The sequence below is a fragment of the Notolabrus celidotus genome, chromosome 1 (assembly GCF_009762535.1).
Source record: "Notolabrus celidotus isolate fNotCel1 chromosome 1, fNotCel1.pri, whole genome shotgun sequence".
In the NCBI taxonomy this organism is placed as follows: domain Eukaryota; kingdom Metazoa; phylum Chordata; class Actinopteri; order Labriformes; family Labridae; genus Notolabrus; species Notolabrus celidotus.
The window spans coordinates 21,012,208-21,027,098 of NC_048272.1; the positions used below are offsets into that span (position 1 = coordinate 21,012,208).

General features: G+C 40.5%; 1 protein-coding gene across 3 annotated transcripts in view; it reads right to left on the reverse strand.

Moving 5' to 3' along the window:
- The window catches only part of ephb2b (eph receptor B2b), a 229,763-nt gene that overhangs the window by 103,096 nt on the left and 111,776 nt on the right, over positions 1-14,891 (reverse strand). The window lies entirely within an intron of this gene.

A 14,891-nucleotide genomic window follows, 5' to 3' on the forward strand; every position in this document is an offset into this window, starting at 1 on the left:
ACCTATGGTCATGAGCTGTGGGTCATGACCGAAAGGATAAGATCGCGGATACAAGCGGCTGAAATGAGTTTTCTGCGAAGGGTGTCTGGGCTCGGCCTTAGAGATAGGGTCAGGAGCTCGGACATCCGGAGGGAGCTAGGAGTAGAGCCGCTGCTCCTCCGCGTCAAAAGGAGTCAGCTGAGGTGGTTCGGGCATCTGATAAGGATGCCTCCCGGACGCCTCCCTTTAGAGGTGTTCCGGGCACGTCCAACTGGGAGAAGGCCCCGGGGTAGACCCAGAACACGGTGGAGGGATTATATCTCCTACCTGGTATGGGAACGCCTCGGGATTCCCCAGGAGGAGCTGGAAAGTGTCGCCAGGGAGAGGGATGTCTGGGTCAATTTGCTTGGACTGCGACCCCCACGACCCGACCCCCGGATAAGCGGAAGAAAATGGATGGATGGATTGCCTTTGTTTGGTTTCTTTTGGGTGACGAGCAATGGTTGACGTCACAGAGGCTATGCCCCTACTTTATACACTCTGTGGTTTCAACAAGTATTCATAATTTTCACGTGAAGTCACACACTTATGGAACGGCCCCCTTGGAGGGCAAAAAAAGGCTTCCAACTTCTACGGGGAATGACCAGACTTTGCTGCAAGCTGGGTGTTTGAATCTTTTAAAACAAGTTGGCACAAGCCGACGAGGAGACAAGCCGAGTATTTTAGCTATTGTATGTTTAGTCAATGTAGTACTCTTTCTGACATGATCGGCGGGTGTACTCGGACCGATGTAAACATCTCCAGCACCAACTTGTTGACAGCGCTAGCAAATCCGCTACCAATATCTTAGTAATAATGTCGCTGTTTTCACAACTGGACGCTTTTATCCTGACAGTCTCGTGATAAAGTGTTCTGAGGTAAGTTGAGGAGAAGGTTAATATTTAGTGTTGAGGCTTGACGATAAACTTTTGGGAGGGAGAGGCGGTTTTTAATTTTACTACGCTCTTTTTGCCCTCCAGGCTTCCACGCTGGTCACTTGACTGAAAACTATGAATTGAATAGATTACCTGGAATCTTGGAGCTCCTAACCATCATCAGGTCTTTTATTTTGGTCAGTGCCTTTGTGTATGACCAAATATCTGCTGTTTTAGTTGTTTATGGTATACAGGTAATAGAAAACACTAGCATGGTAACACCCATTATGCATGCCTACAATGGCATCATCATTGCTGTGCCGACTATTCCCTCAAAGAGCTGCAAGCATGACGTCTGTCAGCTATCACATAACTCCTCTACCTTTATTTGACCTGATGAAGATCTGCCTTTGATCTAAAACACAACTGTAGGTTCACAGTGTCCCAGATTTTTGTGGTTTGTCAGTGTACAGGTGTAACTCTTTCATCAGAATCCCTTGGGTGGTGACATTTAATACAGAGAATGTCAAAAGCATTTTGTCTGCTTCACAAAAATAATTCACCTGGATTTTCTCAGGAGTAAAGAACACACAGGTTGTGTAACCCGGCAAAGAAAACAAGGTTGAACCCTCTCAACAGGAGAAAGCTTAACTCTACATCATTGTGGCCTTAGAGGCTTGTGTTCAATTTCAAACTCAAACACCAGCAGGAAATCTCCCGGGAAGGATGATGACAGAAACTTTTGCTCTGCCGGTCCAACTTTGGAGTTGACATTAGGCAGTGGATTTCTAAACATTTTGGAATTAAATCCCAAAGTTAAATAAATCTGAATATAAACTGCTTGATTCGGTTGTTGATTCAGCTCAAACACTGCAGAGGCCCCCAGTGGGTAGATAAAGCCTGTGTTGACACGATCACCTCATAGGGATTCACTGAGGTTAACGGGGATGTTGCCCTTGAATCCAAGGATACTTTCTGTTTGTTGGTTTTTCTTATTTGGTCTCAGACTCTGGAATTACCTGTTAATTGAACTCAGTCTTTGTTTTCCTTTGAGAGCAGCAGGGTGTACACTGTGAATCTAAATCACTTTGATTGCCAAGTGATTAAATGCACAGGAATCTATCTCAATGCCACTAGAGGAGGGGTATATTGACAAGATGGAGATTTACAGAGCACGCTGACTCCAAGGACAAGGATAGTGGGCCTGTCGGTGTCCAGAAGATGCAAATAAGAAGACTTCTCTTAAGTGTGCACTTCATATTTGAATTTGTACAACCCAAATTCCAAAGAAGCTGTTAATAAAAGCAGATTTAAATGGTGTTCAGATAATTTGAGCCCTAAATAATTGATTGAAAATAGCACAAGGACAGCAAATAAAATGTTGACCCTGCAAAAATGTGCTGTTTTATGAAAAATATATGACATTTTTCAATTTGATGGCAGCAGCTCGTTTTTAAAAAGTTGGGACAGGGACAACAAAACAGTGAAAAAAGTTGTTGTTACACCTGGAGGAACATCTCCCATATAAAGAGGTTAATTAGCAACTGGTTAGTAACATGACAGGGTTGGAAGAGGACACTCCAGGGAAGCTCAATCACAACTCTGTGATTAACTGGGTGAGCAAATGTTTCAACAATTTCAGAAAAATGTTCCTCAGAGTAAAATCGTAGAGTTTGGGGGTTTCATCATCTACAGTACATAATATTTATCATTTATTTGATTTGTTTATAAAGGGATCATGTACAATATTAAATCTAAATGTTACCATTTGATGTTTTTAACCATACTATTAAAAGATCAACTTCAAAATCCTGCTCATCACCTACAAAGTCCTAAATAACCTCGCCCCCTCACACCTTACCGACCTCCTCAAACGCCACTCCCCATCTCGCCACCTCAGGTCCTCACATGCTAATCTCCTGTCCCCTATCATCAAGACCGAGCACCGCACCTTTGGGGACAGAGCCTTTGCCATCGCTGCCCCAACTCTCTGGAACTCTGAGTACCCAGAAAAGCGCAATATAAGTCCTATCAATTATTAGAATTGATTAAGAGTCAGAGAATCAGGAGATATCTCTGTACAAAAGGGACAAGGCCAAAAAGCAATACTGAATGGCTGTAATCTGAGCCTAAGTCGGCCCTTAGGTTGCACCGCATAAAAACAGACATGACTCTTTAGTGGAAGTTACTGCATGGGCTCAAAATCACCTAAAAAAATCATTGTCCATGAACAAAGTTAATCGCTGTATCCTTAAACGACGATTAAAACTGTACCATGCAAAGATGAAACTACATCTAAACACGACTTCCTGACTTGTGACCAACTTAAAACATTTGGCTAATCATGAAACTAAAAACGCGACAAAGGAGACCCAGAACTTTCTAAACTCCAAGAAACTGGTCTCCTGGTGTTGTTAAAAGACAAGGTGATGCCACATGTTGGTAAATACACCTCTGTTCCAACATTTTGAAAGGTGTTGCTGGCATCAAATTCAAAATTAGCATATATTTTTCAGAAACAATAATATTTTTTTGTTGTCTTCGAACTATTTTCAGCCAAATTTAAGGTTTCAAATGATCGGAAATCAAATAGATTTTTTAATTTGCTCTTACAGTGTTTTTATTTTATTCAATTTTTTTATTTATCTTTTTAATTTATTTTACTTTTGTGTGTGTTTTTTTTTAACTATTTGTTAAAGTATTTTATGCGTTTAAAATATGTGTTTATTGTAACTCACTGTGCAGCACTTTGCTAAACTTGATTGTTATTTTAACTGTGCTGTATGAATAAAGTGGATTGGATTTGCAAACCATCAAAATCTGTTCTTATCAACATTAAACACATCATCCTAACTTTTTGGGACTTGAGGTTGCATTTAAAAGCAGAAAAGTGACATTCCCTCAGATTATACTGAAAATGTGAAAACATATATCTTTTTCTCCTCCATGAACTTAAGATGACAACCCTGCTTTTTTGAAATTATATAATGTGTTTTGAAAGTGATATGGAAATCTTCTCAGAGAAGAGAAAGTAATCCCTCAGTTGAAGTCTAACATCAGAATCACAAATCCTTTAGATAAGAAGTTCATAGCATGAATATTCTCTCCCTGTGATGTGTTCCTTCAAGACAGCTCAAAGGATGTGATCTCTCTTGGCTATTAGTGCAGCATGTTGATGGGTGGTGAGGCACGTAGCACTGATAAGAGAAGTCTGAGAAGAAATAAAAGAGAAACCCGAGCTCCTCATGTGTTCTTGTTAATATTTTCTCCGCCTGTAGCCTCTCCACTCTGATCCCTCTCTCTCTACCATGCCATCTCTGCCGCCGTTTAATCTTTAATCACCTGAAGTTTAACAGTCGGGAGATCTTTGTTGGCGGGTGATGTTACTTATTTTAGCTTCCATTATACTTTGAGAGTCTCCTCTGCGGGGATGAAATGCCTGTTTACTGTTACACTGTGCTAAGTCAAGTGTGGGGCACTGCAGACTGCAGTCATATAGTTACGTAAGTTGCTGTCATCGAAGTTCTTCTTGAAGGTGACGACTTTCAAATAACACAATGAGAAGCTGCTGGATTATATAACGGAGGTGTTTTTGTAATCTCAGTTCAGGATTAATAGACACTACCAGTCAAAAGTTTAGATACACCTTCTCATTCAAAGGTTTTTATTTATTGTAATTATGTTCAACATTGTAGTATAATACTGAAGACATCAAAACTATGAAATAATCTGGTTTGGCCATAATATGGATTACAACAGTAGTCAAATAGGGCTATCCATTGTGTGCTAACCCTACCTCTGAACAACACAACTGATTGTCTCAAACCAGGGATGTCAACAATTAATCGACCATCGATTATTTGATTGTTAAGAACTTACTCAAATGCATTTTTTTGTTAGGATTTTCTATCACATGGAACAAACACCATTTGGTCTTATATTTCGTTAAGCTTTCAGTGAGGTGTTTTAAGTTTAAAGCATGTTTCGATGTGAATCAGCTGACTGAAGGTGTTGCACACAGCAGAGACGCTCAGCTGGGGGCTGCGGCTGAGTGACAGGCCTCCACAAGTGCTTTTTTTCTCCGGCGCCGGACTGATTATGACCAGGTTGTGCTCCCGGCTGACACCTGACCACGTTCACATGCTTATTTTTCTCAATAAGAACGAGTAGACAGAAAACTGGACACTCTGAGTCTGAAATATGTTTCTGTTCAGTTCCCTTGTTGAAGTCTGAGCCTTCACTTTTATGACTATATGTCTGCTGAGATCATGAGCCTGCTCCACGAGTTGATATTCAGCGTGTTTAGCGCTTTGAACACCTCAAAATGATCCGTAGCTATTCAATACTGTCAGTTATATAAATGTCCCCTGAATTGTAAAATTGATTCAGGGGAAAAAAACATATTTTGCATTGTTTTTGACATGGAAAACTTTTATAGTTTTTTTCATAAATAATCGATAACTGATTAACATTTTCAAAGGTTGATCACAAATAATTCTTGAAGTTTACATCCCTATCTCAAACACATTAAGAAGATAAGTCATTCTACAAATGAACTCTTGACAAGGCTCATGTTAATTAGAAACCATTCCAGGAGACCACTTCATGAAGCAGACTGAGAGAATACCAAGAGTGTGCAAAGCTGTCATGAAGGAAAAAGGGGGCTACTTTACAGAATCTAAAATCTAAAACATATTCTGGTTTGTTTAACACGTTTTTGTGAATTAAATAATTCCATAAATGTTCTTTCATAGTTTTCATGTCATTAGTATTAATCTACAGTGTTTCAAATAATTAAATAAATACAAACCCTTGAATGAGAAGGTGTTTCCAAACTTTTGACTGGTAGTGTATATTCATGTGGAGTATCCTATCCTCTGATGTATGAGAAAGACCATCCGGTGTGAAGCAGAATATAGACTCAGGCCTTTCAGCTTCTCAGTCAGTGACCGAGGGGTTAACTGTGTGTGAACAACTGTGCTCATCTCTCAGCTGCAGAGCACACGTGGCACATCTAACCGGTGTCCAGAATGGATAAGCTTTCTCTCTGCTTTTACTTTTAGAGTAGCCGTAATGTAGGTCAACGGCGTGCAACACAAGACGCCACAGTTTTCTCAATGTTGACCGAGTTCTTCTACGTGATTGGAAAACAAGGTCACCGATACTCAGGAGGGATTCCTGTCTTCAACAGTGGGCTCGATTGTTTCTCATCTTTTATCTACGCAGATGCTTGATCCATCAGACTACCTTACAGCGGAGAGAGAGAGAGCAGCTTGAATCCTCTCACAGCCTACGAGTGGAGGACATCTGAGAGAGGAGCTGATGGGGATGTTTTGACAAAGCCCCGGCCTTGTCCCTGATGAGAAAAAAGAGGCACATATGGAGGGATCTCGATATACCGTGCAGCTCTCATTTCCTCAGTGTCAGGACGGCCTGTCCAAGGCGAATTCATCATGAACAAAACCATAAGTTCTCAGGGTTTTCACCCTACTCTGCTCTCGTGGAGAAACACCAGAAAACTGACTGTGGTAATCAGGCTGTCTGGTATCTCAGAGCAAGACAGAGAAAGGTGTCACAAGCAAGATCCAGAGCTGCGGGAAGCCTCTACAGCGGATGATGTGACCAATAATGCAGGAGAAAAAGGAGGCAGTGGGATTACGAGAGGTCATACTGTCTGAATTTGAGATTCAAAAGATGGGCTGGAATAATGAGGAGTGTGACAGAGGGGCATCTGGAGCAGAGCCCGACATGTGCAAAAACATGTGGGAAACGTTTTCAGGCTTAACAGGCCATGATCTCTGAGTTCAGGGATCGCAGGTCACGTTATCACATCCTCATATGATGTATGATGGATGAGCTGTGCAAACCAGGATGATCAAGTGTATGTGTGGGGGGACGAGGTGTCTTTGTGTGCACACGACTGCACACAAATGTGTTTGTGCAAAGTGATGAGATTTGCATTCAGAGTATTTAATATAAAGTTGAAGGGCTGTGTGTGAGATAGCCTTGGAGTCTCTCTCTCAGACCTTCTCCTTCTAATAAAACAGGGGCCTTCAATTATAGTGTGTGTATGCTTGCTTGAGTTTTTTAATTCTGCTGCTTTAATTTACTTTACAGCTATTTGGTTAACTTGGTTTTTAAATTATGTGACAAATAAAACAGATTGGATTGGAATTAATTGAATGTGCAAGATTTTCAAAAGGTGATTGAGAAATACATTTTTTTAATAGACATTTTCACGAACAGCCTACATGCATCACATGTTGCAAAAAGCCAGTTAAGCTGTATTCTCATGTGCACAAAACTTCAAACAACTGCCTGAAATATTGCAGGGATGCAGCTGAAATCTCACCCTGACCAAACCCACACTATTTCTCCCTCCTATTTATTTCTTTTTTCTGTATATTTTGTACTATGGACAGGTTGACTGTAAAACTGAATTGCCCTTCTGGAACTAATGAAGTATTCTGAATCTGAATCTGAAAATCACAACGTTTGATAGTTAAGAAGAGGAGGAGACCTCTGCGATTAATCTGGTAACCACAGGAAGAACAACTTTCACGCTAAGCTTGTGTCAGCAGCAGCTCAGCTCTCAGTCTCACTGAGTTTGTTATTTTTTTCAAGGGTTTGTTTTTGAGGAAGAGGAATCTGCAGACATCAAAGACTAACAGGAAAACCTCAAGGACTAAAACACTTGTGGAATCCTGACCGGTGTAATCCCCACCCATCACTTACTTTAACTCTTCCTGTCCCATTAAAGTTACTAACCATAGATCTTTCTGGAGTCCCTGAGCTCCCTTGTCTCGTAGGTTCCTCTGGATCTCTGCTGCTGTGGACGTGCCAGACTCCAGTTGCTACAACTACTACTATCCATCTCACCACTATCATCTCTCTCTCTCTTCATCTCCCTCCATCCCTCTCTCCAACACGGTCTCAGCAGATGTGTGTCTAACATGAGTCTGGTCCTGCAAGAGGTTTCTGCCTGTTAAAGGAAGTTTGTCCCTGCTGCTGTAACTTGCTCTGCTCTGCTCATGGTGGATCAAGATGGGATCAGACTGAGTCCTGTCTGTAAGATGGGACGGGATCTTATCCTTTCTTGATGTTGGGTCTTTGCTAATAATAGAACATACAGTATGGGCTAGGGCTTGTGATTGGTGCTATGTAAATAAAGATTGATTGACATTGTAATAATATTTTTAGTGATTTTACCTTCAAGCAAACAGACTAGCAGAGAGAGGAAAAAGCACCTGGTCATATTGAAATCCCATCAGAGTTGGAAAGAGGGACTAAACTCTTGTGAATCCTCCCTGGGGTCTCTCACATGACTCAGCTCCTGCTGTTACAGCATCCTGCACAAGAGAAACCCTCCACTCCACACGTATCACAGACCTGTTATTGGCTCCTAAAGACGAGATCAGTCATGAAAATTGAGTGATATTGCCTCTGATGCTTAGATTGAGTCGTGTTGTCTATGATGCCATTTAACAGACAAACGGTGCGCTGCTGAACATCTGCTCGGCTGTTAATTTGTATTCCTTATGCTGAACTAAACAGCTCCGAACAGCAGCGAGCGCCGCCATCAATCTAAGTGAACAAGTGTGGCTTTTACTTTAACATAACATTGTGTGGCTGTTTATTGTGTAGGCAGGCTGTTGACATTTTAGTCTCCCTCTCTCTTCATCTTATTTTCCCTCTCTCTCTTTCTGTTACTGCAGAACAATACAAACCTTCCTTCATCTGGGTTCGCACAATGCACAATGCAGCAGAAGCCTTGAGGGGGTGTGTTTGTTTTGCTTTGCTTTGTGTCTTGTTCCAGCGCAGAGGACAGTCATCCAGCCATCAGCGTGCCTGCTCCCCACGTGTGCTGTTAGTCAATTAGAGCTGCCATTAAAGACAGCGGCACCCAGGGAAATAAAGGCAGCGGCGTGGATTTGTCTGTGCTACGCTGATTTCCGCCCCTTAAACCCTCTCCAGACGAGGAGACTGTAATAATTGGGATTCTGACAGTGGGTTAGGGGGACTCATTTCCTGCCCTCGCCTCCAACCCTCCTCTTTTCCAAGCAATCATGTCTATCCAATCACGTCCGCCCGGCACCTACCTTTGCTCTAGAGCCCCCTAACTCTCTTTATCTACGACCACGTTTGGCTGAAGAATTACTAAAGCCTTTCCTCCTTAATCTAATTGCTCTGGGTGCACCGGCAGGAACTTTGCTTCCAAGCAGCTACTACAGATGCAGACCTCACAAGGAGATTGACATTAAAAGGAGCACGAGTGTTGTTTCAATCCTCCACGGAGTGACCTATAAAGGCTTTTCATCTATGTGACTAACTGACCCGCTGGGCAGCGTATCGTACGTGTCCAGTAGAATTTATGTCTACAGTAGGACTGACTCCAGGGGCGAGGGAGATGTTTGCATGGTCATCCCTGTAGGACAAGGGTGGATGGTTTGACCTGGATGTCACAGCCCGTTCTCAACTCATCAAACAAAGCAATTGGTTCTTTGGCCAAACGCAAAAACGACACTGAGGAGGAGCACCACTTCCTTTTGATCAGTGTTTTTATATGTACCGTTGAGTTAAAGCAAAGGTGCGCAAAAGTCCGGTTCGAGTAGCGGTTAAGGTCAAACGAATCCAGGACTGTCATCAAAGACGTTGTTGTTTGATACCTCTGCAAAACCAGCCGTCCATGCCTGATGTCTGCAGTAATGGTGCAGGGATAAGCCCACATAGATAGTGCCAACATTTAGTGGACACTGTAGACCTGAGAGAAATCCAACGATCTATCTGCTCAGAGGATGAAGACAAGCATGCTCGCAAGACAGCCAATCTTGCAGCAACAACCTCTAAAAGGAAAGAACTCTACAGCCGGAGACTGGTTCGGGGCATCGACTGTATAAAACAATCTGTATGACGTAACCCAGTGGTTTCTGAAGAGCTGATGTGAAACCAAACTATGACAGGCAGCATGTTGGAAACACTGACTCAACCAGTTGACATTTGATCGATCTAGAAAATGGCAAAAAGGTGGGTTTATTACACACCAGCAAACGCCCATCTGTCTGTCAACTTAGCCATGCCCCTTATTAGGCAAATGTACATAACTCATAGTCTATACATCATAGAGGATGTGTTTTAGCATTTATGAGCTCTAATGGGGATTCCTCAGCTTTTGAAGCCAGCCTCAAGTGGACACTTCAGTTTTTTATGCTTCATTTTTCAAGACTAGATTTAGATCAGGTCTGCTGAGTCACTAATCTCTTCGAACATACTTTTAGAACAGAGCCTTTCCTGATTTTACCTGAACTTTATTTTATTTTATTTGAGTTAAACCATTTCAAAATATATATTTAAATTTTTTTTTTCCTTTAGAGTTATTTTAAAGTAATGGTATTGCTTTTAAAATGTGTTTTATTTCTTGATCTTGCCTTGTGGGATTTTATGACCTGCTTATTTTATTTTCCTGCCCATGTAAAGCACTTTGTAACCTGTTTTTAGAGTGCTCTATAATAATATGAATAGTAATATCATCATTATTATTATTATTATTATTATTATTATTATTATTATTATTATTATATTATATGTTTTATTATTATTATTGTTGTTGTTATTATTATTATTATTATTATTATTATTATATTATATGTTTTATTATTATTATTGTTATTATTATTATTATTATTATTGTTATTATTATTATTATGATTATATTATTATCATTATTATTATTATTATTAGTCAACATTATATACAAATAAGAATAATAATAGAATTATTAATATTACTATCATTATAATTTTCCTATTATTGCTTTGATTATTATTACTAATTATTAGTTTTATTTTATTGTATTCTTGTTTTTATTATCATTTATATTATTATTATTATTATTATTATTATTATTATTATTATTATTATTATTATTATTATTTATTTATGTAATTTTTGGTGCAGCTTGATTCAGAAATAATAACCTCGCATTCGTGAGTGACACCTCTACCTACCCTACCTTTCAATGTGGATTTATCTCAGCTGTGAGACAACTGTGTGTTTATCTTCTGAGTGGAATACAAACATTTGTTTAACTTATGAGTCATGCAACTGTTCCATTATATACAAATGAAGTGATTGCATATTAGGATACCTAGCTCACGAGTATGTGTTGGTGCTGAAAAAGGGAATTCATGATTTTCTTCAAAAATCCAGTGCTGCTTGATTAGGACTCATAATGTCTACATTATAAGCTTTATTTAAAGAGTCTTACCACTAGTTTCTGATCTATTATCACTTCCTTGGTCGCTTCATTTTTGTAACACTAACTGGATGTTTTGAATCTATCACTGGTTATCTAACTGCAGAGCTCTGTGCATGCATCACTGGCCCAACAGGGGTATCTACAGCATCATGAAGTGAAATGTTGTCCTAATCTCTTAATATCAACTGTTAACGATGTTGTGCAAAGTGTTGTCCTTGTTTGTTTGCTGTATGTTTAACGTCTCTCACTTTTCTCAACTCTGCACATAAACAGAGGAGCACGCAGAAGACGTGTCAGTTGTGTTGCTCTATCTGCCGTCATGATGGGAGATGTTATGTGTTGACTCGTCTCCCTGCAGATCTGGGTCACAGGGCTACACAAACCAAGCTGTTTGTTTTCTGCCGCTCTCCCTTTTCTCTCTGAACGCAGTCATCAACCAAAACCACAACGGAGAGACGAATCAAGCTCCGTCAGATATCTTCCATCTGACTCTCTGCTGCTTTCTAACGCTGGCCACGGAGCTGCAGCGACCTTTGACCTTGCAGTAGCACAGGGTTAGCCAGATCAGATTACAGTACAGAAACACACATGAGCAATGTTCAGGGAGTTTGCGATTGCACCAACGAACATTGCTCTTATTGTAGTGTACTGGAGGGAACGCATCACACTGCAGTGAGCAGAGAGTCTCTGTGGTGCAGCATCTTCACACAGCTCTGAGGGGGAGAAAGATCTCTCTTTTAAAGGATGTCTCTGCAGAAAAGATGTAGTGAGGCTCCTTCTTAGCGATGAAACATAATCTCACTTGTAAGACAATCGCAGGGAAAAAAAGGGCCTCAGAAAATTCAATGTAAGCACCCCCTTCTGCTGTCAATATTTTGACAGATTTCATGACAGCGTAATTATTTGCCGGGATCCCTGCCAAGGATTTAATTGTTACATGCGTAATTACACGTTTGGATGTGGGGATGTTGGAACAAAGCATTGCCAGTGTTATTAATACGACAGTACAAATAGTCTCTTTCATCCCAGAGTCTTAATGCTGTCTCTGCGGCTCCATAATCCAGCTATGAAAGAGGATACCTTCCGAACCCTCAGAGGGCACCTCTCACAAATCAATTCATTACCTCGCGATATCGGCAGGCAGAGGCACATCTTTCATAGATCATTTCATTACCCATCGTCTGGCAGTTGAAAGGCGGTGACTGACCACACTTTTGAGCGCTGATATCAGCTTTCAGCGCTCAGGACGATGACTGGCGAGCAGGGTTCCCTCTCTGAAAGAAGGCTTCCTAACGATGGAGGAGCCATGAATAGTATCTTTCTTTACTTGATGGTTTTATTTTGTATCTTGCTAACATCCGCACTTCCTCGTTGTTTGCACTGCGGCTCATAACTATTGTATGGAGCCATAAAATCCATCTGCGTGCGTGGCGTTTTGCTGCATTCCACAGCTGCACTCTCTGTTAATGCATTCTTTTCATAAAGCTTTAATATTCAGCCGGTGTGAGTCACATGATCGGGGAGCACCGAGTGATGGAGAGAGAAGCTCTGCCTTTGAGAGACGCTGGATGTGCTTCTGACAGAGTCACGACGGTGTGTCTCTGAGCCCTGCAGAGCTCCAATCTATATCGTTCACTGCTGCAGAGGGGGTGATGAGGAGGAGAGCATGCAGGCTGGGAAGATTTGCTTCTTTGGTGCGTGTGTGCAGTCAGTTTCAGAAACATAAAGAGGATGATAGAGAAATGAGATGCACAGAAATGCACCTCCTCTTAAGAGCTGACAAATAACACCAAGGTGGAGGACTTCTGTTAATTTCAATTGTATTAATCCCAAACTTCACAGATTAAGATTTCTCTGTAAGAGATAAATCTAGCTGTATTGTATTCATCTGCATGTCACACATATGGAATAGAGCTTGTGCAGTCTTGGTTTCCTTTACTGTGTGTTTCTCTGTTTGTTGTTGTATTCTTATTTATGGAGTCTGAGACAAATTACAGCAAGGAACGTACTCTATCGAGGGCTGGTCTGGTTTCAGATTATCACCTAAGGATTATTGTGACTTCCTTGATTGTCATCATTGTAAAGTGTCTTGTGAGAACATTTGTTGGAATCTGGAGCTATATAAATTAATATTGATTGAGAAATTGATCATCCATTTCAATAAATGTTCAATTAAATCTGAAACAAAGCTCCTTGACTGTCAAGAAAACTTTTAAGGGTGTGTTTATATTATCTTGTTTTCATCTGTTATCTCCTGGGACATTATTTGCGCGGCAGTAGAATCCACATACTGTTGTAGAAACGCTAGCTAGCTGGTTACTGAGTCTTCTTCTGTTGCTTCTTAGTCTTTCGCTAATCGTTTCTTATCGTATTGCATTGTGTCATTTATTCTCTTTTTGTATCATATCTTTAAATTTGTATCATGTCGTAACGTATTGTGTCGTACAAAATTAATAAACATAAATGCTAGCTAGCTGGTTACTGAGTTTTCTTCCTCTGCTGCTTCTTCTTAGCCTTTTGCTAATAGTTTCTTATCCTATTGTATCATGTTGTTTCTTTTCTTTTACTATCATTTTGTATCATATCTTACAGTATTGTATCATATTGTAACATATGTTGTACAAACATTAATAAACACAATAGCTAGCTAGCTGGTTACTGAGTCTTCTCCAGCTTCTTAGTCTTTGGCTAACAGTTTATCGTACTGTATCGTGTCATTTATTTATTTTATTTTTGTATCGTAGCTTATAGTTTTGTATCATATCTTATAGTGCCATATCATATCGTAACGTATCGTGTCGTACAAACTTTAAGAAAAATAATTGCTGGCTAGCTGGTTACCGAGTCTTCATCTGCTGTGTCTTCTTAGTCTTTCGATTGTAATAATTTCTTATTATATTCTATCGTGTGGTTTTTATTTCTTTCTGTATCGTTTCATATCACATTGTAAAGTAGCTTATCGTGTTGTACAAAAATGTTTCTCCTTTTTCATTCCTTGATATAAAATATTGTGTATTTTTAAAGACGAATGTTGAATTATGCAAATATTTCAGCAATTGGCTCTTGGTTTTTTGTGCATTTTTGTATCTAATGTTGACCTCTTATTGTAGATTTCTGCATGTTGACAATTAATTAACAATTAATTATGCTTTTCAAAGCATTTTTTTTTTTGCCAAAGAAACATGATTTTTTATCTCAATCTGGTCTCATGTGTGGACAGCTCTCATGCTCAGTGGAGTGTGGACAAACAGGAATGAACAAGCCTTCCTCGTAGCACAGACAGCCTCTTACTGTAAATTCCATTTAGCACAAACAAATAATTTGACAGAGGACACCCCTGAGACGTCCCAATCCGCCACAACGCAGTGTATTACATATAGGTCAGAAAAACAAGCAGATTTGTGTGATGTTGTTCTGATGTGGATTCAGAGTAGCTTTCTTTCTGCATGCAGTTTATCGGCCTGTATTCCTCAAGGAGGAGCCATTGCCTGTCCTCATTAGTAGTCATTGAACGAGGCCTGGCGGTGTTTGTGAGGCAGCACCCATCACATTTTCCCCTCCCAGCACACACACACACACTGGGGGGATGTGTTGTAATTACAGGCAGGCATAAGAGAGGCAGCAACAAACCGATCTGAAACGCAGGTGGGTGGTTTGTTGTGCTGGGCAGAAGCAGCACGGCGGCGGCCTGCAGGGGAACACGCCGCCGTGCTGTTTCCAGTGATCAAGATCTCTGCGCACGT